The sequence below is a fragment of the Globicephala melas genome, chromosome 5 (assembly GCF_963455315.2).
Source record: "Globicephala melas chromosome 5, mGloMel1.2, whole genome shotgun sequence".
Classification (NCBI taxonomy): Eukaryota; Metazoa; Chordata; class Mammalia; order Artiodactyla; family Delphinidae; genus Globicephala; species Globicephala melas.
This window is the reverse complement of record NC_083318.1, coordinates 119,893,592-119,914,965: the sequence shown is the minus strand read 5'-3', so window position 1 is coordinate 119,914,965 and position 21,374 is coordinate 119,893,592. Positions and strand designations below refer to the sequence as shown.

Below are 21,374 nucleotides of genomic sequence, written 5' to 3'. Positions count from 1 at the left end.
ATTGATGAGCTCATCTTGTTTGATCTCTACAAATATTTTTCTAAGATTATTCCTTATAATCACGGGATCATTCCATAGCCTAGTTCTCACATTCACAGTTCCCTCGAGAATCAATTTTTTGATCCAGAAATGAGCAAAAAAAAAAATATTTCAACCTGAGATGAAAGCTTTGGGTTTGTCAAATCCTTGCCAGGCTCATTTCATTTAGGCTCTGTCACTTCATCTTCCTCCATCATCTCATGCAAAACTGTTTCCTCTTCAACCCTCAATGTGTTCCCAATGCCTCTGCGATGCATAAAGTATTGAAAAGCCTTCCAGCACGAAGCTTTGCTGAACTCTTCACTCAAGAGGTTGAAAATAAGGGAGAGGAGAAATGAAAAGTGTTTGAATGAGGTGCTGTGGAACCCAGATCCTTCTTCCACAAAGGACTTGTCAGCCCAGCTGCTGGGGGCACACTAAACCAGTCCTTCATTGTCATTTCAACAGTCTTCACCAGCTATAGATTCCATCTCAAGAAACCACTTTCTTTGCTCATCCATAAGTAACTCTTCATCCCTTTAAGATTTATTATGCGGTTGCAGCACTTGAGTCACATCTTCAGGCTCCACCTCTAATTCTACTTATTGTTTCCACCACATCTGCAGTTCATTCCTCCACTGAAATCTTGGCCCCCTCCAAGTCGTCCATGAGGGCTGGAATCAACTTCTTCCAGACTCCTGTAGGAATGTGGATACTTTGACCTCTTCCCATGAATCATGAATATTCTTCATGGCATCTAGAATGGTGAATCCTTTCCAAAAGGTTTTCAATTGAATTTGCCCAGATCCAGCAGAGGAATTTCTACCTATAGCCTTACAAAGTGTATTTCTTAAATGATAAGACTTGAAAGTGGAAATTACTCCTTGATCCACGGCTGCAGAATGGATGTTGTGTTAGGAGGCATGAAAACGTCATTAATCTTGTTGTGCATCTCCATCAGAGCTCTCAGGTAACCAGGTGCGTTGTCAATGAGCAGTCCTATTTTGAAAGAAATCTCTTTTTCTGAGCAGTAGGTCTCAACAGTGGGCTTAAAATAGTCAGCAAACCATGTTGTAAACAGATGTGCTGTCATCCAGGCTTTGTTCTTCCATTTATGGAGCACAGGCAGAGTAGATTTAGTGTACTTCTTAAGGGCTCTAGGGTTTTTGGAATTGTTAAGTGAGCACTGGTTTCAACTTAAAGCCACCCGGTACATTAGCCCCTAACAACAGAATCAGCCTGTCCTCTGAAGCCAGGCATTGACTTCTGCTCTCTAGCTATGAAAGTCCTGGATGGCATCTTCTTCCAATAGGAGGCTGTTTCATCAGCATTGAAAGTTTGGTGTGTGGTGTGGCCACCTCGTTCAGTTATCTTCGATCTTCTGGATAACCTGCTGCGGCTTCTACATCAGCACCTGCTGCTTCACCTTGCTCTCTGATGTTATGGAGACGCCTGCCTTCCTTCAACCTCTTGAGCCAACCTCTGCCAGCTTCAGACATTTCTTCTGCAGCTTCCTCACCTTTCTCAATCTTTACAGAACTGAACAAACGGAGGGCCTTGCTCTGGAACAGGATTTGGCTTAAGGGAATGTTGTAGCTGGTTTGATCTTCTATCAGCAATAAGGCTCTTTTGCTTTCTTACCTTTGGTGTGTTCACTGGAGGAGCACGTTTCATTCCCTTCAAGAACGGAAGGGAATTGGCTTGGCTAACTGCTGCGAGAGGCCTCGTTTTCAGCCTTTCTTGCCTTTCGACATACCTTCCTGAGCTTGTTCGTTTCTAGCTTTTGATTTAAAGGGAGAGACGTGCAACTTTTTCCTTTCACTTGAACACTTAGAGGACTTTGTAGGGTTATTAACTGGCCTGATTTCAATATTGTCGTGTCTCAGGGAATAGAGAGGCCCGAGGAGAAGGAGAGAGACAGGGAACGGCCATTCGGTGGAGCGGTCAGAACACACACATCATTTATCGGTTAGGCTCACCGTCTTCTATGGGCATGGTTTGTGACACCTCAAGACAATTACAATAGTAACATCAGAGATCACAGATCACCATAACAAATACAATAATAATGAAAAATTCGAAATATTTCAAGAATTACCAAATTGTGACACAGAGACACGAAGTGAGCAAATACTGTTGTAAAAAATGGCGCTGGTTAACACAGGGTTACCACAAACCTTCAATTGATAAAAAAATCAAAACAAAACCCCCCTGCAATATCTGCAAAGCGCAATAAAGAAAAACGCAATCAAACGAGGAATGCCTGTATTCCAGTTTTCGAAAGTTCTACGTTTAAAGTAAAAACAGCTTGAGTCTCCATGATTCTCCAACAGCAAACCCACGCCTCCATTCCTCCGCCAGTTTCATTCCTCTGTGAGAAACAGCTATTTTCCAGGCGGCCACGACGAGGCCTCCGGTCTTACGGTATCGTGCGAACACTCCTCCTCCTGAGGGGAGGGGCCTACGTTCCTTCCCTGTACATCTAGCCGGGTGTGTGACAAGGGGAGAAGTGATGCTAAGGGATTTCCAAGGTTAGGTAAGAAAATGCAATACAACTTCAGTCCCCCTGGGTCGAGTCTCTCCTTCCTGGAACCCAGTCACCAGGCATGCTCTGAGGGAGCCAGTGGCCACGTGGAGAAGCCACGTGTAGGTGTTCAACCAACAGCCTTCACCAAGGTCACAGCCAACGCCGGCGTCAACCGGCAGATGTGTGAGGGAGTGAAGCTTTGAGAGGATTCCAGCCAGAGTCACACCTGACTAGCCTTCACGCTGCCTCAGCTGACACGCGGAGGCCTGCCGCAGTGGTAGATTCAGGAGTAAATGAAACAATGGCTGATGTTTTCAGTCTTAGGTGTGGGCTGGCTTGTTACCATCTCCAGGTCTCCAGCCCAACAATTCCCACACCAGGAGGTCACTTTAAAGAGACGCTGACGGCAGCAGGAACAACGAAGCAACTCATGCCCAGACTAAAAATAACATTCCCCTACTTTAATAAGAAGCCCTGCTTCTGTTCCAGAAACTTCCTCTCTCTCCTCCCAGATTGCAGCGCTGGCCTGAGCCTCTGCATGGTGCTCAGACAAAAAGGCTACCAACGCTGTCTGTGCCTCTGAGGAAGGAGTGTTTTTCATTTTGGACCAGCAGATGGGGAAAAATACCAGAAGGAATGCAGGAGGCAGGTGGAAAGCTACAATGGGCCTGAAATAAACCTTCCCAGGAAGCTGTCTCTCGGCAGGAAGCCATTTAAAAATAGCTTCCTGGACTTCCCAGGTGGTGCAGTGGTTAAGAATCCACCCGCCAATGCAGGGGACACGGGTTCAAGCCCTGGCCCGGGAAGATCCCACATGCCGCGGAGCAACTAAGCACGTGTGCCACAACTACTGAGCCTGTGCTCTAGAGCCCGTAAGCCACAACTACTGAGCCCGCGTGTCACAACTACTGAGCCCACATGCCACAACTACTGAAGCCTGCGCACCTAGAGCCCGTGCTCTGCAACAAGAGAAGGCACTGCAATGAGAAGCCTGCCCACCTCAATGAAGAGTAGCCCCCACTCGCCACAACCAGAGAAAGCCCACGCGCAGCAACAAAGACCCAATGCAGCCAAAAATAAAAATAAATAAATAAATAAAATAAAAATAGCTCCCTTAGAACCTTCGTCATCTTTTGAGCTTTCTCTACCCTGCAAGCATAACCTAGACTTTTTCAGGATCAGCAGTCTTTCTTTTTTGGCTGTAGGAAGCCAGCCTGCTACTCATTTACCCACCGGAATCCCCTGCAGTAGTTGGATGTGGCGAGGATATTCCCAGCACCATCTCGGAGGGCAGCCCCACAAACCCACAAACCGGACCCTCTGCATCTTAGCAGGAGAAAAGAGGGGAAGGAGTCAGGCAGATTTGAGCATGTGTTATTTGCCAGCCCCTTTGCTTTAATGAATTCTAGTGATAATTCTCATGACATCCCCATGGGGTACATATTTAACCCCAATTTTACAATGAGGAAACAGATAATCTGAATATTAACTAACTCACCCCAGATTCAAATCCAGGTGTGTCTGATTCCACAGGTTATTCTTTAGCCATACCTGAAGTCCTGTATGTAAGAGAGAAAGAAAAAAATCCATACAAATCTGTATAAGGATGATAGAGTCATAATGTACCCCAGGCAAAATGCAAAGTGAACCCAGAGTATCACTAAAAAGATATGTTGCTTAAATGTTCACATGACTTGATTTTCCCTGTAATAACAGGCTAAGATGCTTAACTATAAATTATTCATAGACTGGAGGTCTCTAGTTGCATCTCTTTCTCCTCCTTATTTTGTGTTTTGGGGGGAATTTTCTTTCTGATTGTGCTTCCGCAGGTAATGGACTTCTGCACAGAAGTCCAGAGAAGATGGAACTAAAATTCTTTTATTTTCTTAAGGATCACAGAACTTAGGGCTAGACAGTATCTTAAAGATCATCTAAATAAATCATCCAAATTGCCATCTTTTTTTAAACACCTACGACGTGAAAACATCTCCTCCCTATAATCCTCAGTATAGCTGCTGCTTTGTTTCACCACCAATCCCACAGACTGCAAGTTCCTGTCCATGGGTTTTCTAGGTTCGTCGCTTGGGTTTGGGGTTGAGGGAAGTGCTGAGGAGGGGCGTGAAATTAAATGGATAGCATTCTCCGTTATTATAGATTCCCCTGTGTCTGTAATAGCCTGCTTCCATTACCCTGGACAAGTGACTAGGTCCACAAATTGTTAGTTTCTTAGAATAAGAGGGAGGAAGGGGCTGAGACAGCATTTTCTCACCTCCAGCAATTAGCTTTTCCATGTTGATACCTCTCTCCAAAATGATTATTTCATTAAGATATCACAACAACCCTCAAGGAACGAAGATGTGTATTCGGTCTAGATTTCTCGAGCATCTGTCACCTGCCAGGCTCTACAGTGAGTGGTGACTCATTATCCCATATAACTTGTGCAAAAACTCTGTGAAGTAAGAACTTTGTTGCAATTTTACAGATGAGGAGACTGAGGCACACATAAAGCATTTAAACCACAGGATCTCCTGTCTCCACTCACGTGTTTCAATAAACCACACTTGCAGTAGGGGACAGGGGTGAGCAGGGCGTCTCTCTTCCACATAGTCATGAAGGGATCCAGGCTGACAGTGATTCTCCCGCCAACCCTTGGCTCCTAAGGCCTTGCTGTGGGTGATGGTCCGGTCAGCTGGAAGGGAGAGCACGGAGAAGTACGTGTGGGGGTTTAGAATGGGCTCCTTCCTCCCTCACACTGCACTGGAAAAAAACTTTAGTCCCATGGCCACACCAAGAGCTGGGAGGCTACCTACGTGGGTGATGTGATTTTGTTCCCAGTATCAGGTTCCCAGTATCAGGAGGGGGGTTGCTTTTGGCAAACAGGTCCCGGTTTCTGGCACAAATCAAAATTCCTTACCTAAAGGATGGAGATTGAACCTGAAGTTCCTTCGAGTTCCAACTTGTGTGCAAACATCCACTCCCTCTGAAAGTCACCTGCAATCATGGTAAATGGCCATGACCAAGGGCAAAGTCATTTCCCTGGATTAAGAAGGAAAGAAGCATTGGAAGGACTGTCACAGGTTCTCTTACGGAAATCCTCAGAGATGACCAAGGGTATTAGATCAGGTAGGATGAGGGGAGGGACAGCTACCGCAGCAACGTCTTGTTATCCCTGCTCTGACTCAGGAGGACTCCCGCTCTCCAGCCTCCATGGTCTGTAGTCCCTTAAGTGCCGTGCAAGAGCCCTTGGGCATGTGGATGCTAAAGCTGAAGGTCTTCAAGGGGCCGTGGTGCTTGGGATCCCACCCAAAGGAGAGGGACAAGCAAGTTCATCTTTCTTGCAGTCTGCAGAGAACTGGCAGAAGACTAGCAGATGAAACTGAATTCTAGCAATCCCATCTCCCAGGCTTCCTTCTTGGGACTCAGGAAGCAGAGTTGGTGCTGAAGATGGTGAGATGAAACCTTGAATACGATGGCATCAGCTCAGGGAGGGTGACGAGTTGATGCCGGATACCAGATAACCATGTTGCTAGGTCTATTCTCTGGCCAGAGAGAGATTTTTTCTCTCCAAACCTGTTTTACAGTTTTCCTTCCCTTTCCTAAGGCAAGAATGCACAACTGAAGTTATTTTTGCTTCAAAAATTTTAAATGAAGGGCTTCCCTGGTGGCGTAGTGGTTGAGCCTGCCAATGCAGGGGACACGGGTTCGTGCCCCGGTCCGGGAGGATCCCACATGCCGTGGAGCGGCTGCGCCCGTGAGCCATGGCCGCTGAGCCTGCGCGCCCGGAGCCTGTGCTCCGCAACGGGAGAGGCCACAGCAGTGAGAGGCCCACGTACCGCAAAAAAAAAAAAAAAAAAAAAAAATTTTAAATGAGAAACTTCATGCCATGATTTTTTTTCTTTTGCAGGACAACCAGTTTGTCACTTTATTCAAACGTAAATGTTCTCTTTTGCTTTTGAAATAAACTTCCTTTCGTAATTTTGAAAAAATATAAAAACAAAACTTGTAAACATGAATTCTGTCTTTTACAAGATATTTTCAAATATTTATTCTCATAACAATCTGAGAGGTAAAAAGCAGGCAGGGGGAGTAATTCCTGCCATTTTCCACAGAAACAAAAAGATGCTGAGGTGCCTGGAGGTCCCCAGTCTAGTGTAAGGGGCTGGACTCAGCCATCAGTGCTCACACTGTGCTCCTGGGCCTCTCTCCACAGGCAATCACGGACCGCACGGCTGCTCTGAAAGGCAAGGTGGCGTAGACGTGCCCAAGAGGGGTAGGCGAAGCTGCCCAGGTGCCGGCACTGAAGGCTGGTACACCAGTGGGAAACGGGCATCCCATCAACAAAGGACTCGGCAGCTTCAGTACGTGAGGCACTCACGCTAGTCTCTGCAAATGAACCCCAGAGGGGCCGCGAGAGCCATGCTGGTTTTCTCTCCCTACCCAGCCTCCTTCAGCCTCACTCTCCTTCTTTGGCTCTGGAGCCCTCAGAAGCTTCATCTCAACACCCTGCCTGGTTCTGCCCATTTCCTTGTGTCCCTTCCATCCCACCAAAATTCAAGCCAGGGCATCCGAAATGCTCCCCAAGGGGCACCGTGTTCATGCGGAATCCTGTCTCATAGCCTGGCCCAGAGAGCCCAAAGGATCAGCAGTCACATCCCTGTGAAGACCCCCCGCAGCTCCACAGGCGGGTACCACCACCGGAGCAGGGCCGCCCCAAAGAAACATTCCCGTCTCCTTCCTAAGTACCACCCCCTGCACCCCTTCCATCGCCGCCTGGGCCCCAGCACCAGGGGTGACTTTACCTCTCCCACAGACGGGGCCATACATGCTCAGGAAGTATTTATGTGCTCATGGACGACTGGGCAAGTCAGCCTGATGCCAAAGCAGCCCTTAGCTGTCGTCTCCTTCCCAGTGTTGATCTGGGAAGGTCAGAGTCACCATCTGGCCCCGACTGCTTTCCTCCCTCACCAAAAGCACGTCTTGAATGATGATCAACATATGCACACAGCAAATGCACCAGAGACCGTTCGTTTTAGTTCTGGAAGGCAAAGAGACTCCAGGTTTAAAGCTTCAAGAAAGAATGTGTGGCCAGCGAGTCACCCACAGGGCCACCGCCTTATACAGAAGAGGCCATGCTGGACCAGGAAAGACCCTCCATCGCTCCCTCCATCACCAGAAGTTTGGGCCTTTCTGCAAACCATGCCGTAACTCACGGTTTCAGTAACTCACGGTTTCAGTCCTTCTCGCTCGTCACCGTGGCTTTTAAGAGATCATCTGACTTCTCCCCCATCAATCAGCTATGCTGGAGGCTTTGTGCCAAGTTTTCATAGCTCCGTAGCAGTTAAATTGGGATTAAAAATCATTTAGATGCCCTTTTGGCCAGGTAGCAACAATGAAGGGAAACGAAATAAACTGGAAGGCAGACAGCAGAAAGAGTCTCTCTGCAGGTCTGACCCTTGGGATCATCAGGCTCACGGGTGTCCTGCCTCTGAGCCCTGGAGCTTAAACAAAGCTGCTGCCTTCCTTCCTCCCTCTCTCCCTCCTCCCCGCTTTCTCCCTCTATCCATCCCTCTTTCTTTCTCTCCTTCTCTCTCCCCGTCTCTTTCTTTCAAGAAAGACTCCAGAATTCCAGGACACTGGCATCCAGCTCTCTGAAGCCCGGACAGGGGACGGGGGTGGAGGGTGGGGGGCGGTCCCCACAAGCTCTTCCTTAGACTCCCCTCCCTGCTTTACTCTGGGGGAGCTTCTGGGAAACCAGTGCCCTGGCCCAGGGTCCCCTCCAGCCACCACCAGCCTCACTTCCTGTGCACAAGAGGCCTCTGCTGGAAGAAGCAGAACTCTGCAACATCACCGAACAGCTGGCATGCCTCTTGTTACTCAAATTTTTGCGTCAGTAAAATTGGAAGGAGGCTCACCAAAAGCAAGAAATTTAGAAATTCTTCGGCTTACCGCCTGAAAATTTCTCCTCCAACTCAGGTCACAGAAGACTGACGATTCTTTTCCTTTGGTAGAGAAAACTGAAATCATTCTGTTTCTTTTGGCAAGGAAAATGTAAGACCCCTAGGCCTGATCGTCCCAGCCACAGCCAACTGCATTCTGTGAGGAATAACCATCATAAGCCAGCATTTACAACTCACTTACCCGTCCTGGGCATTGTACAGCCTTTATTTTACGTAATCCTCACAATTCTATGAGACGGTAATTCCTATTAACCTCATCTTAAAGATGAGGAAACTGAGGCTTAGAAGTTAAGTGATGTGTCCAAGTTCAGTACGTGTTAGAGCCAGACTTGCATACTGGAGGTTTAATATCAGAGCAAGAGCCTGTACTGCCCTCTCCAAGGTCTGGCTATGTCTCACCTGCAAGCCCTGCCTTTATCCACAAGAATACTTCTGATTACAAAATCAGAACACCTGACTATGAGTGGATTAAACAAATAGAGGCTTTCTTTTAAAAATATCATTGTGGAGGCTTCCCTGGTGGCACAGTGGTTGAGTCCGCCTGCCGATGCAGGGGACACGGGTTCGTGCCCCGGTCCGGGAGGATCCCACATGCTGCAGAGCAGCTGGGCCCGTGAGCCATGGCTGCTGAGCCTGCGCATCCAGAGCCTGTGCTCCACAACGGGAGAGGCCACGGCAGTGAGAGGCCCGCGTACCGCAAAAAAAAAAAAAAAAAATCATTGTAAGAAGATCGGAGATAGATCTAGATTTTACATGGAATCTTGCCTTTGAAAAACGTTAATAAGTAATACAACTTTTAAAAACACTGCGTGGGCCTACAAAATCATCTGCTGGCCAAATATGACTTGTGTATGACCTGAACCACACTTTCTGCAATCGTACTTTCAAAATGACCAGGCAGGGGACTTCCCTGGTGGCGCAGTGGTTAAGAATCCGCCTGCCAGTGCAGGGGACGCACGTTCAATCCCTGGTCCGGGAAGATCCCACATGCCGCAGAGCAACTAAGCCCGTGCACCACAACTACTGAGCCTGTGCTCTAGAGTCTGCAAGCCACAACTACTGAGCCCGCGTGCCACAACTACTGAAGCCCACATGCCTAGAGCCCATGCTCCACAACATGAGAAGCCACCACAATGAGAAGCATGTGCTCAGTATTGAAGAGTAGCCCCTGCTCGCCACAACTAGAGAAAGCCCGCATGCAGCAATGAAGACCCAATGCAGCCAAAAATAAAATAAATTAGATACATTAAAAAAAAAATGACCAGGCAGAGTGATGAGCTGACAGCTCTGAGACAGAATCAAGGTCCTTACCTCTCCCCTTCCAGGAGCCACTGCTGCCCCCTCACTCCTATGGGCTCCCCTGGATGATGCTGTTTCCCACCCTCATCCAATGCCCTGAGCAAGTGCCGTTCTGCCCACCTCCCTAGGCTTTCCTTGATGACTTAACACAGAGGTAATGATCATGATCATAACATTTACTGAATACGTATTGTATGCTATCAATATCTATGCATCAACCCATTTAGTCCTCACAGTTAACATATGAGGTATGATTATTATTATCCCACGTGTACAGGAAGACCCAGTAACTTATATGCAATGTCAAACAGCCTACTAATGGTAGATCTGGAACTCAAACCTATGTATGTGTGATTTCAAAGCCCATACCTTTAACTGTTGTAGGATGCTTTTGGTTATAAACTCAGAATACCTGACTACAACTGGATTAAACAAATAGGCCTTATTTTTTATAAGACCAGAGTGAGATGATTACAAGGCTAGTTCAGTAGTTCAACATCTCTGACATCCTCCTATTCAACACTGTTTCCTCAAGGTCACAAAAAGGCTGCAGCAGCTTCAAGTATCAGGCCTCACACAACAGCCTCTTAACTTTGGCAACAGCATAGGGTTCCTCCTCAAGTCTCTCTCTTATTAGGCAGGAAAACCTTCCCTCAGAACCCCACATTAAGTATCACCTCATGTTTCATTTGTCAGAATTCAGTCACATGCCTAACCCTAGACCAATCACTGGCAAAGGAGAATAGGATTAGTATAACCAACTATGATTCAGTCCCTGGGGCTGGACGCATAGCCACTTCTATTAGCAGAGAACAGGAGGAAATAGCTGTAGGATGGCCTGCCAATAATGTCTGTTCCAACTACAGGGAACATGTGAATTGTCTCCCAGGATCCAGTAAATTTTACAAAAGCTGTAATAAGTAACATTACAGAATAAGAACAAAGGGTTGTTCCCACATACATTATGAGACAGGAATGAGTACCAGTTCTCAACCAGAAATTTCCATGATCCCAACACCCCATTTCCCCAGATTTCTAGGCCATTCTGGTGTTGCTGTCATCCTTTGTACTCACTCACTGCATACACAGCACAACACGGCACAAGCTGGTGCTCAATAAATCCCGTGCAAAGGCTGAGACCTGACCTAAGGAGTTCAGCTGCATCACTGTTGCATACTTTCTTTTCATGGCAGGATTCAGTAACCTCTGTCTAAAGAAAATGAGAGACAGTTATAAAACATGACACAGTGATGTGATGCCCGTATTTCTGCAAAGCCTGTTCACTGTTTGGCCCCTATTTGAGGGCAGAGATGTCATGGCAGGTTAGTCCCCTTCAGCTTACTGATCACAAGCTCAGAGCCCAGCCTAGCTGACCAGCTGGTCTTGTGCTTTTCCTTCCTCGTGTATTAATTACAGTGACAGCCTTTTAAGACTCCTTTCTCAACTGACATTTCTTTCATTTATTTTTTTTATCATAAACTTTCAAAAAAACTTTCCTGAAGTGTTGAACAAGATGGCCTTATCCTACGTTGCTCCCCCAGAGAATATTCTTCTGTCTCAACTCTGTGTCACTTTAGGAATGCTTGGGAAATATATCTCTCTCTCCTGTACTCCAGTTCACTTTCATTCCAATAGCGAACAAAATCTTCCTGTTTATTTTCCGAAGTCAAGTAAGAGGAAAAATGAGAAGAGTTTTAGTGAATGTGATTGAGAATATTACCATTTTTGCTGTTTTCTTGATTCTAAACTGGGAAGATGTAATCCTGCGAGCTGACCTCCTTCCATCTCACTCTGGAATGTGCTTTGCAGCCACACAGCAGAAGGACCGGATACTGGTCTTCCCATTCTATTAATGTTTGCATAAGCACTAACAGAAAAGTCTTCTCAGAAATCCAAAGCCAAGAGTGACTACATCCAATTCTATGCCAGCAAACGCGGCAAAATAAATCCACTAAAATGGCAGAAATTATTAACCTCAGTGCCACATACAAACTGTGAAAGAACGTTTTGGATGTAACTATTCTCTTACAGAAATAATGTATATACAACACATTTCTCTCCTTTTATAAATTGTTGTCAGCATATATTTATGTCCATTCATTAATTTATTCTTCCTTTATAAATTCATAAGTTTCTGACATCTCCCCTCTACATACACACTTTAAAAAAAATTCTTAGGGCTTCCCTGGTGGCGTAGTGGTTGGGAGTCCGCCTGCCGATGCAGGGGATACGGGTTCATGCCCCGGTCCGGGAAGATCCCACATGCCGCGGAGCAGCTGGGCCCGTGAGCCATGGCCGCTGAGCCTGCGCGTCTGGAGCCTCTGCTCCGCAGCGGGAGAGACCACAACAGTGAGAGGCCCGCGTACCGCAAAAAAAAAAAAAAATTCTTAAAAGACATTTGCCTTGAGGAGGGGAATTAAGATGGAGGACATAGAGCTTCCCCACCCCCCAATCGCCGCACAGACAGAGCAAAAATACACCCACTTGTGGAACAATTCTCACAGAACACTAACTGGGAACTGGCAGAAGAAATCCTATACACCCAAAGCTGCTAGAAAGATCTCCATGTAACTGGGTCGGGCGGGAAAAAAGCATCAGGCCGGGACCTGTACTCCTGGGAGAGATCTGTAAGGAAACAAGGTTCGCATGGGTGGACCCTCGCCCAGAGGAGTGAACCGGTTGACTCACAATCTGGGCGTCCCAGTCCTGGGGTCCTGCAAGGAGGAGACAAGACCCCTTGCCTATCAGGAAATCTGCTGGGACAGACAGAAGGGCTGGAGAAGCCTAGACTTTACTCGCGAGGAGTGTGCACGCCTGCAGGCATGCTAACAGTCAGGGCAGAAAAAGCCTTGACCTGGCGGCTGCCGCCTCAGCACACTTCCCAATGAAGGGTCCTGCCCACTCCTGTCCACTCTCAGGCCTGCTGTGAGATCTGGGCAAAGATTCAGTCTAGCTACACAGAGACAGACTGGGGCGCCTGGGGAGTGACCTAGGTAGAGCCACCGAGACCACTGTCAGCACTTGCTCTGGGCTGGCGGTTCAGCCGTGGCAGACATCGTCAGCACGCGCACCGGGCGGCACCACAAGAACGCGCAGCATCTGCGCTCTGAATCTTGGGCAGACAGGCCCAGGAAGCGTGCAGGCGCAGGCAGCGGCTGTTTCCCAGAGAGAGCGCCCTGGCTCCCCCCGCTTCACACCATGGCTTAGCACCAGACCTGGGGCACACAGATCCAGGGATAAGCCACCTCAGGTCCTGCAGGCACAACGCCCCGACCCCAAGTCCCAGCCCACTCCACACCACAGCCTAGCACTAGATCTGGGACAAACACAACAGAGAAAGAGACGTGGCCCTGGGTTGCTTCTAAGCGGAACCGTGGATGCCTACACAGGTGGCACAAGCATCACCTTTGGGGCAGGGCACACACTCAAGGGCAAGGGAACCTGATCAAACCCAACCCTCAGGGCTTCTACGCCAACAACTGGGCAGCAGACCCTGCCACTGACAGGGTGGTGACAGCCACAGGGGAAAGAGGAAGCCCCACCTCACATCCAGCACAGGCTCTAGACATTACAACACCAACCACTCCCCCTTAGTCTAGGGGAAAACAGCCAGCACACTCTTAGGAAAGGAGTGGCTGGCATCCACACCAAAACCAGTCCTTGCACCAAAAACACTGAACACAGAGAATACACAGGACACTCCCACATAAAAACACCCCTTTAGAGACTTCCTCTGGTGGCCCAATAGTTAAGAATCCGCCTGCCAACGCAGGGGACACAGGTTCAAGCCCTGGTCCGGGAAGATCCCACATGCCACGGAGCAACTAAGCCCGTGCGCCACAGCTACTGAGCCTGTGCTCTAGAGCCCATAAGCCACAACTACCGAGCCCATGTGCCACAACTACAGAAGCCCGCACACCTAGAGCCCGTGCTCCACAACAAGAGAAGCCACTGCAATGAGAAGCCTGCGCACCGCAACGGAGAGTAGCCCCCGCTCGCCGCAACTAGAGAAAGCCTGTACACAGCAATGAAGACCCAACGCAGCCAAAAGCTAATAAATAAGTAAAATTAAAAGAAAAAAACAGCCCTTTAAGGCCACAGTAGATAACTTTCTCTGTCTCTGTGAATTTAGGAGAAACAGTTAAGTAAAATGAAAAGGCAGAGGAGCTACTCCCAATTAAAAGAACAAGAGAAATCCCCTGAAAGAACAAATAATGAAACAGACTTCACCAGTCCACTAGATCCTGAGTTCAAAAAGGAGCTTTAAAAAAATGCTAAAGGGATTCAGGAAGATTACCGATAGAAATGCAGATCACTGTAACGAAGAATTAGAAACTATAAAGATGAACCAGTCAAAAATAGATGATTCGGGAAGAGATATGGGAACATACGTATAACTGATTCACTTTGTTATAAAGCAGAAACTAACATACCATTGTAAAGCAATTATACTCCAATAAAGATGTTAAAAAGAAAAAAATTAAAGAAAAAATAGATGATTCAACTGCTGAGATATAAACCAATCTACAAGCAATGAATAGCAGACTAAATGACACAGAAGAACAAATAAGTCATCTGGAAGATGGAATAATGGAAATCACACAATCGTAACAGCAGCAGCAGACAGACAATTTTTTAAAAAAATGAAAGCTACATACGAGATCTACGGGATAATATGAAGTGTGCCAACCTATGCACAATCGGGGTTGCAGAAGGAGGAGAGAGAGAAGGGCATCAAAAATGTATTTTGTTTGTTTGTTTTATGCTTTAGTTACTGAAGCCTTACAAGGTTATGTAGAGAGGTACCATCTTCAGTACCAAAAATAGACAAGAAAATGCTATCGATACTGGTGTACTGTAATGTGAATCTATATTGGTGAACAGAACTTTTTGTTCCCCTTATTAAAACCGCAGTGTCCTTTTCTCATTTGTAGCTTCCTGCATCACCCCAAACAATAATTATATATGTATATATGTATATGTACATATGTATATGTACACACACACATATATAAAGAATGACGTTGATAATGTGATCATGGAGACATTATCTTCACAAAAATGATGAAAATATAAAATTCTGTTTTCTTTTCTATGTCAACCCTAAGTATCCCAAATCCCCTTCATTTATAAGTGTTTGGTTTTTCTCTCCCCTCGAGGATACAGGTCATGTTTCCAGCCCCAGGTGGTATTCCACAGCTTCACCAACTTTATGAGAAGTCTTGTGCCTGCCCTCAAATATGACGGATGCACATGCTGGGTAAAATTATGTTTAAAAACGCCACTCCTGAGACTGTTGTTAAAGAAAGTCGAGCTAGTTTAAATAAGATAGCACCCGTTTCACTATGAGGATTAGCAGTGCAGTGACTGACGGTTCAGATGGTCGGAGGACAGAGAAAGAGACTGATGGATAAAGTGTATCTCGAAGGAAATCACGTTCAATGTTAGATTGTCTGGCTTTTACATTTTAATTACTTCTTACAGAAGACTGCATTAAAAAACTTTGTACTTCTACGTAGCGATTTATCCATTCAGACCTTTTCTTTTTTTTTTTTTTTTTTTTTTTGCGGTAAGCGGGCCTCTCACTTGTGGCCTCTCCCGTTGCGGAGCACAGGCTCCGGACGCGCAGGCTCAGCGGCCATGGCTCAGGGACCCAGCCGCTCCGCGGCATGTGGGATCTTCCCGAACCAGGGCACGAACCCGCATCCCCTGCATCGGCAGGCGGACTCTCAACCACTGCGCCACCAGGGAGGCCCAGACCTTTTCTTTTAGAACAAGAAGTTTACATAAAATCCTACCTTCTAAGGACTGAGAAAGTGCCGGCTGCAGTTATCATGAAGAAATCCTCTGGCTGACTTCACAGAGCTTGAGTGTGATCCTGTAGTCTTGTTTCCAGTTCCTGAGTCACCACAGTGATGTTCGTTATTAAGATTGTTTGCGGGAAACTGGGCTATTTTCCACAGTGGTTAAGCAATGTCTACACATCCCTTAAATATTCCTCTCTTCCTTGGGATAAATGTTAGCATTCAGAAGAAATCTTCTCATTTATGATTTGGAAAATTTCACGAGTGTAATCAACTGTACATTTAAGCAATAATTAACAAATATTTTTGGCATAAAAATTACGTTATAATGTTCTAACTTGTTTTATAAGTTTGAATAATGTTTTTGCCCCTTAATTGATTTTGCATTTGTGGATTTGATAATCAGACTGACAGTAGCAAATTTGATATCACTTAAATAGGTATACATTGCTCGTCTGTTTAATGAAGTAGTTAACATATTTAAAATATATAACACAAAAATTTTAGCATCCTCAACTTTTCCCAGAACTATGGCTTTAAGCACTTTTCGTATAAACGCGTATTGTTGATTAAAGGTGACGAATCCTAACCATCTTTTATTCGTTGAACTGGTGCTATGTTCCATCAAGAGCAATAAAATTTTCCCCAAATGTCAAAAAAAAAAAAATGTATTTGAATAAATTATGGCTGAAAACTTCCCAAACCTAAAGAAGGAAACAGATATCCAGGTACAGGAAGCACAGAGGGTCCCAAACAAGATGAACCCAAATGGACAACACCAAGACATACCATGATGCAAATGGCAAAAGTTAAAGGTGAAGAGAGGATTCTAAAGGCAGCAAGAGAAAAACAGAGTCAGTTACAAGGGAAGCGCCATAAGGCTGTAGCCAATTTCCCTGCAGAAAATTTGCAGGCTAGAAGGGAGTGGCATGATATATTCAAAGTCCTGAAAGGGAAAAGCCTGCAACCTAGGATACTCTACCCAGCAAGATTATCATTTACAATAGGGGAGAGAAAATTTCTCAGAAATGCAAAAACTATAAGAATACAGCAATTTCCTCTTAGATTTCTTCAATGATCTCTTGGTTATTTAGTAGCGTATTGTTTAGCCTCCATGTGTTTGTGTTTTTTACAGTTTTTTCCCCTGTAATTAATTTCTAATCTCATAGAGTTGTGGTCGGAAAACATGCTTGATACAATTTCAATTTTCTTAAATTTACTGAGGCTTGATTTGTGACCCAAGATGTGATCTATCCTGGAGAATGTTCCATGTGCACTTGAGAAGAAAGTGTATTCTGCTGCTTTCGGGTGGAATGTTCTATAAATATCAATTAAGGCTATCCGGTCTATTGTGTCATTTAAAGCTTGTGTTTCCTTATTTATTTTCTGTCTGGATGATCTGTCCATTGGTGTAAGTGGGGTGTTAAAGTCTCCCACTATTATTGTGTTACTGTCAATTTCCCCTTTTATGGCTGTTAGCATTTGCCTTATATATTGAGGTGTTCCTATGTTGGGTGCATAAATATTTATAACTGTTATATCTTCTTTTTGGTTTGATCCCTTGATCGTTATGTAGTGTCCTTCTTTGCAGCTTGTAACAGACTTTATTTTAAAGTCTATTTTATCTGATATGAGTATTGCTACTCCAGTTTTCTTTTGATTTCCATTTGCATGGAACACCTTTTTCCATGCCCTCACTCTCAGTCTGTATATGCCTCTCGGTCTGAAGTGGGTCTCTTGTAGACAGTATATATATGGGTCTTGTTTTTGTATCCATCCAGCCAGTCTGTGTCTTTTGGTTGGAGCACTTAATCCATTTACACTTAAGGTGATTATCCATATGTATGTTCTTATTACCATTTTCTTTATTGTTTTGGGTTTGTTTTTGTAGGTCTTTTTCTTCTCTTGTGTTTCCCACCTAGAGAAGTTCCTTTAGCATTTGTTGCAGAACTGGTTTGGTGGTGCTGAATTCTCTTAGCTTTTGTTCGTCTATAAAGCTTTTGATTTCTCCGTCAAATCTGAATGAGATCCTTGCTGGGTAGAATAACCTTGGTTGTAGGTTTTTTCCCTTTCATCACTTTAAATATGTCCTGCTAGTCCCTTGTGGCCTGCAGAGTTTCTGCTGAATAATCAGGTGATAACCTTATGGGGATTCCTGTGTATGTTATTTTTTGCTTTTCCCTTGTTGCTTTTAATATTTTTTCTTTCAATTTAATTTTTGTTACTTTGAATAATATGTGTCTTGGCATGTTTCTCCTTAGGTTTATCCTGTGTGGAACTCTCTGCGCCTCCTGGACTTGGGTGGCTATTTCCTTTCCCACGTTAGGGAAGTTTTCAACTATGATCTCTTCAAATATATTCTCAGACCCTTCCTCTTTCTCTTCTTCTTCTGGGACCCCTAAAATTTGAATGTTGGTGCATTTAATGTTGTCCCAAAGGTCTCTGAGACTGTCTTCACTTCTTTTCATTCTTTTTTCTTTATTCTGCTCCATGGCAGCTACTTCCACCATGCCATCTTCCAGCTCACTTAACCATTGTTCTGTCTCAGTTATTCTGTTATTGATTCCTTCTAGTGTATTTTTCATTTCAGTTATTGTGTTGTTCATCACTGTTGGTTTGTTCTTTAGTTATTCTAGGTCCTTGTTAAATGTTTCTTGTATTTTCTCAATCCATGCCTCCATTCTATTTCCAATATTTTGGATCACCTTTATTATCATTACTCTGAATTCTTTTTCAGGTAGGTTGCCCATTTCCTCTTCGTTTATTTGGTCTTACAGATTTTAACCTTGCTCCTTCATCTGTAGCACTCTTTTTGTCATCTCATTTTTTTTGATCAGTAGGGCTGTATTCCTGACTTGCTTGTTGTTTAGCATGAGGCGTCCAGCACTGGAGTTTGCAGGCAGCTGGGGGGAGCCAGGTCTTGGTGCCAAGATGAGGACCTCCGGGAGACCTCACACTGATTAATATTCCCTGGGACCTGAAGTTCTCTGTTAATCCAGCAGCTTAGACTCAGTGCTCCTAACACAGCAGCTCAGGCCCGACCCCTGGACTGGGAACCAAGACCTGCAAGCCACACAGTGTGCAAAACAAAACAAAAACAAAAACACCAAAACACCATAAAAGCAACTAACAGAAAAGAGCATAACAATAACAAAGAATGAAAACTAAAATAAAATTAGAAAAATAAAAAATATATTAGAAAAAAATAACAATAAAAATGAAACAACAAAAACAGAACCATAACAGCAAAACAAAAATAAAATAAAGAAAATTAAAACATAAATAAAAATTTAAAATTCCCTGGTGCCTTCTCTATCAGTGTCCTTGCCCCCACAGGGAGCTACAGCCTACCCCCGCCTCCCCAGTAGGCCTCCAAGACCTCTAGGTAGGTCTCTGGACCCGCTGCATCAGCCCCACCTCTGCATGTGTTCCTCTCACCAGCTGTCCCATAACACACATGCCCGTGCAGGCCAGCTGGGGTGCAGGCCTCCACAGGCATAACCGCAGAGGTCAGCATAGCCAGAGGAGGCATTGGAGGAGGCTGGTGCTCAGCCTGCCTTGGACCCACACAGCCAGAAGAGACTTCTGCGGAGGTGGGCCTCAGGCCCAGGACCCATGTGGCCGGCATAGGTCTTGGGGTGGGGCTCAGGCCCAGGACCCCCACGGCCAGAAGAGGCCTTGGGGGGTGGGGGGACAAATGACAAGGAAAACACGATGACCCAAAACGTATGGGATGCAGCAAAGCAGTCTTAAGAAGAAAGTTTACAGCAATTTAATCCTACCTCAAGAAAGAAGAAAAATCTCAAATAAACAACCTACCCTAACACCTAAAGCAACTAAAGAAAGAACAACGAACAAAACCCAAAGTTAGTAGAAGGAAAGAAATCAGAAAAATCACTTATTAGTGAAATAGAAATGAAGAAAACAACAGTAAAAATCAATGAAACTAAAAGTTAGTTCTTTGAGAAGATAAGACTCATCAAGAAAAAAATGGGAAAGGACTCAAATCAATAAAATTAGAAATAAAAAAGGAGAAATTACAACTGACACTGCAGAAATACAAAGGATTATAAGAGACTACTACAAGCAACCATATGGCAATAAAATGGACAACCTGGAAGAAAGGCACAAATTCCTAGAAGGGTACAACCTTCCAAGACTGAACTGGGAAGAAATAGAAAATATAAACAGACCAATCACAAGTAATGAAATTGAAACTGCAATTAAAAATCTTCCAACAGGGACTTTCGTGGTGGTGCAGTGGTTAAGAATCCGCCTGCCAATGCAGGGGACATGGGTTCGAGCCCTGGTCCGGGAATGCCGCAGAGCAGCTAAGCCCGCAAGCCACAACTACTGAGCCCGCATGCCACAACTACTGAAGCCCGCATGCCTAGAGCCCATACTCCAAAACAAGGGAAGCCACTGCAATGAGAAGACCGTGCACCACAACAAAGAGTAGCCCCCACTCACCGCAACTAGAGAAAGCCCATGCTCAGCAACAAAGACCCAACACAGACAAAAATAAATAAATAAATTTATTTTTTAAAAAATCTTCCAACAAACAACAGTCCAGGACCAGATGGCTTCAAAGGCAAATTCTTTCAAACATTTAGAGAAGACTTAACACATCCTTCTCAAACTCTTCCAAAAACTGCAGAGGAAGGAACACTCCCAAGCTCATTCTATGAGGCCACCATCACCCTGATACTAAAACCAGACAAAGATGTCACAAAAAAAGAAAATTACAGACCAATAATACTGATGGATATGGATGCAAAAATCCTCAACAAAATACTAACAAACAGAATCCAACAACACATTAAAAAGATCATACACCATGATCAAGTGGGGTTTATCCCAGGAATGCAAGGATTCTTCAATATATGAAAATCAATCAATGTGAAACACCATATTAATTAATTAAAGAATAAAAACCATATGATCACCTCAATAGATACAGAAAAAGCTTGTGACAAAATTCAACATGCATTTATGATAAAAACTCTCCAGAAAGTGGGAATAGAGGGAACATACCTCAACATAATAAAGGCCATATACGACAAACTCACAGCAAATATCATTCTCAATGGTGAAGAACTGAAAGCATTTCCTCTAAGATCAGGAACAAGACAAGGATGTCTACTCTCGCCACTTTCATTCAACATAGTTTTGGAAGTCCTAGCTATGGCAATCAGAGAAGAAAAAGAAATAAAAGGAATACAAACTGGAAAAGAAGAAGTAAAACTGTCACTGTTTGCAGATGACATGAAACTATACATAGAGAATCCTAAAAATGCCACCAGAAAACTACTAGACTTAATCAATGAATGTGGTAAAGTTGCAGGATACAAAATTAATGCACAGAAATCTCTTGTATTCCTATACCCTAACAATGAAAGATCAGAAAGGGAAATTAAGGAAACAATACCATTCACCATTGCAACAAAAAGAATAAAATACCTAGGAATAAACCTACCTAAGGAGACAAAACACCTGTACTCAGAAAACTATAAGACACTGATGAAAGAAATCAAAGATGGCACAAACACATGGAGAGATATACCATGTTCTTGGATTGGAAGAATCAATATTGTGAAAATGACTATACTACCCAAAGCAATCTACAGATTCACTTCAATCCCTATCAAATTACCAATGGCATTTTTCAGAGAACTAGAACAAAAAATTTTACAATTTGTATGGAAACACAAAAGACCCCCAATAGCCAAAGCAATTTGGAAAAGAAAAATTCAACACCAGCTGGTTGAA

At 44.6% G+C, this 21,374-nt stretch overlaps 1 protein-coding gene across 49 annotated transcripts in view; it reads right to left on the bottom strand.

Moving 5' to 3' along the window:
- MANBA (mannosidase beta) overlaps positions 1-21,374 on the bottom strand; it is a 589,447-nt gene that overhangs the window by 443,712 nt on the left and 124,361 nt on the right. For 37 of the 49 annotated variants that reach the window (XR_009564080.1, XR_009564069.1, XR_009564114.1 and 34 more), the window contains 7 exons: positions 15,600-15,700; positions 10,876-11,011; positions 7,345-8,544; positions 5,460-5,581; positions 5,088-5,234; positions 4,815-4,994; positions 4,044-4,104 (listed from right to left, as the gene is read on the bottom strand). The gene's annotated coding sequence lies outside the window, so the exon portion shown is untranslated. The other 12 variants (XR_009564109.1, XR_009564102.1, XR_009564106.1 and 9 more) reach the window with 10 other exon arrangements.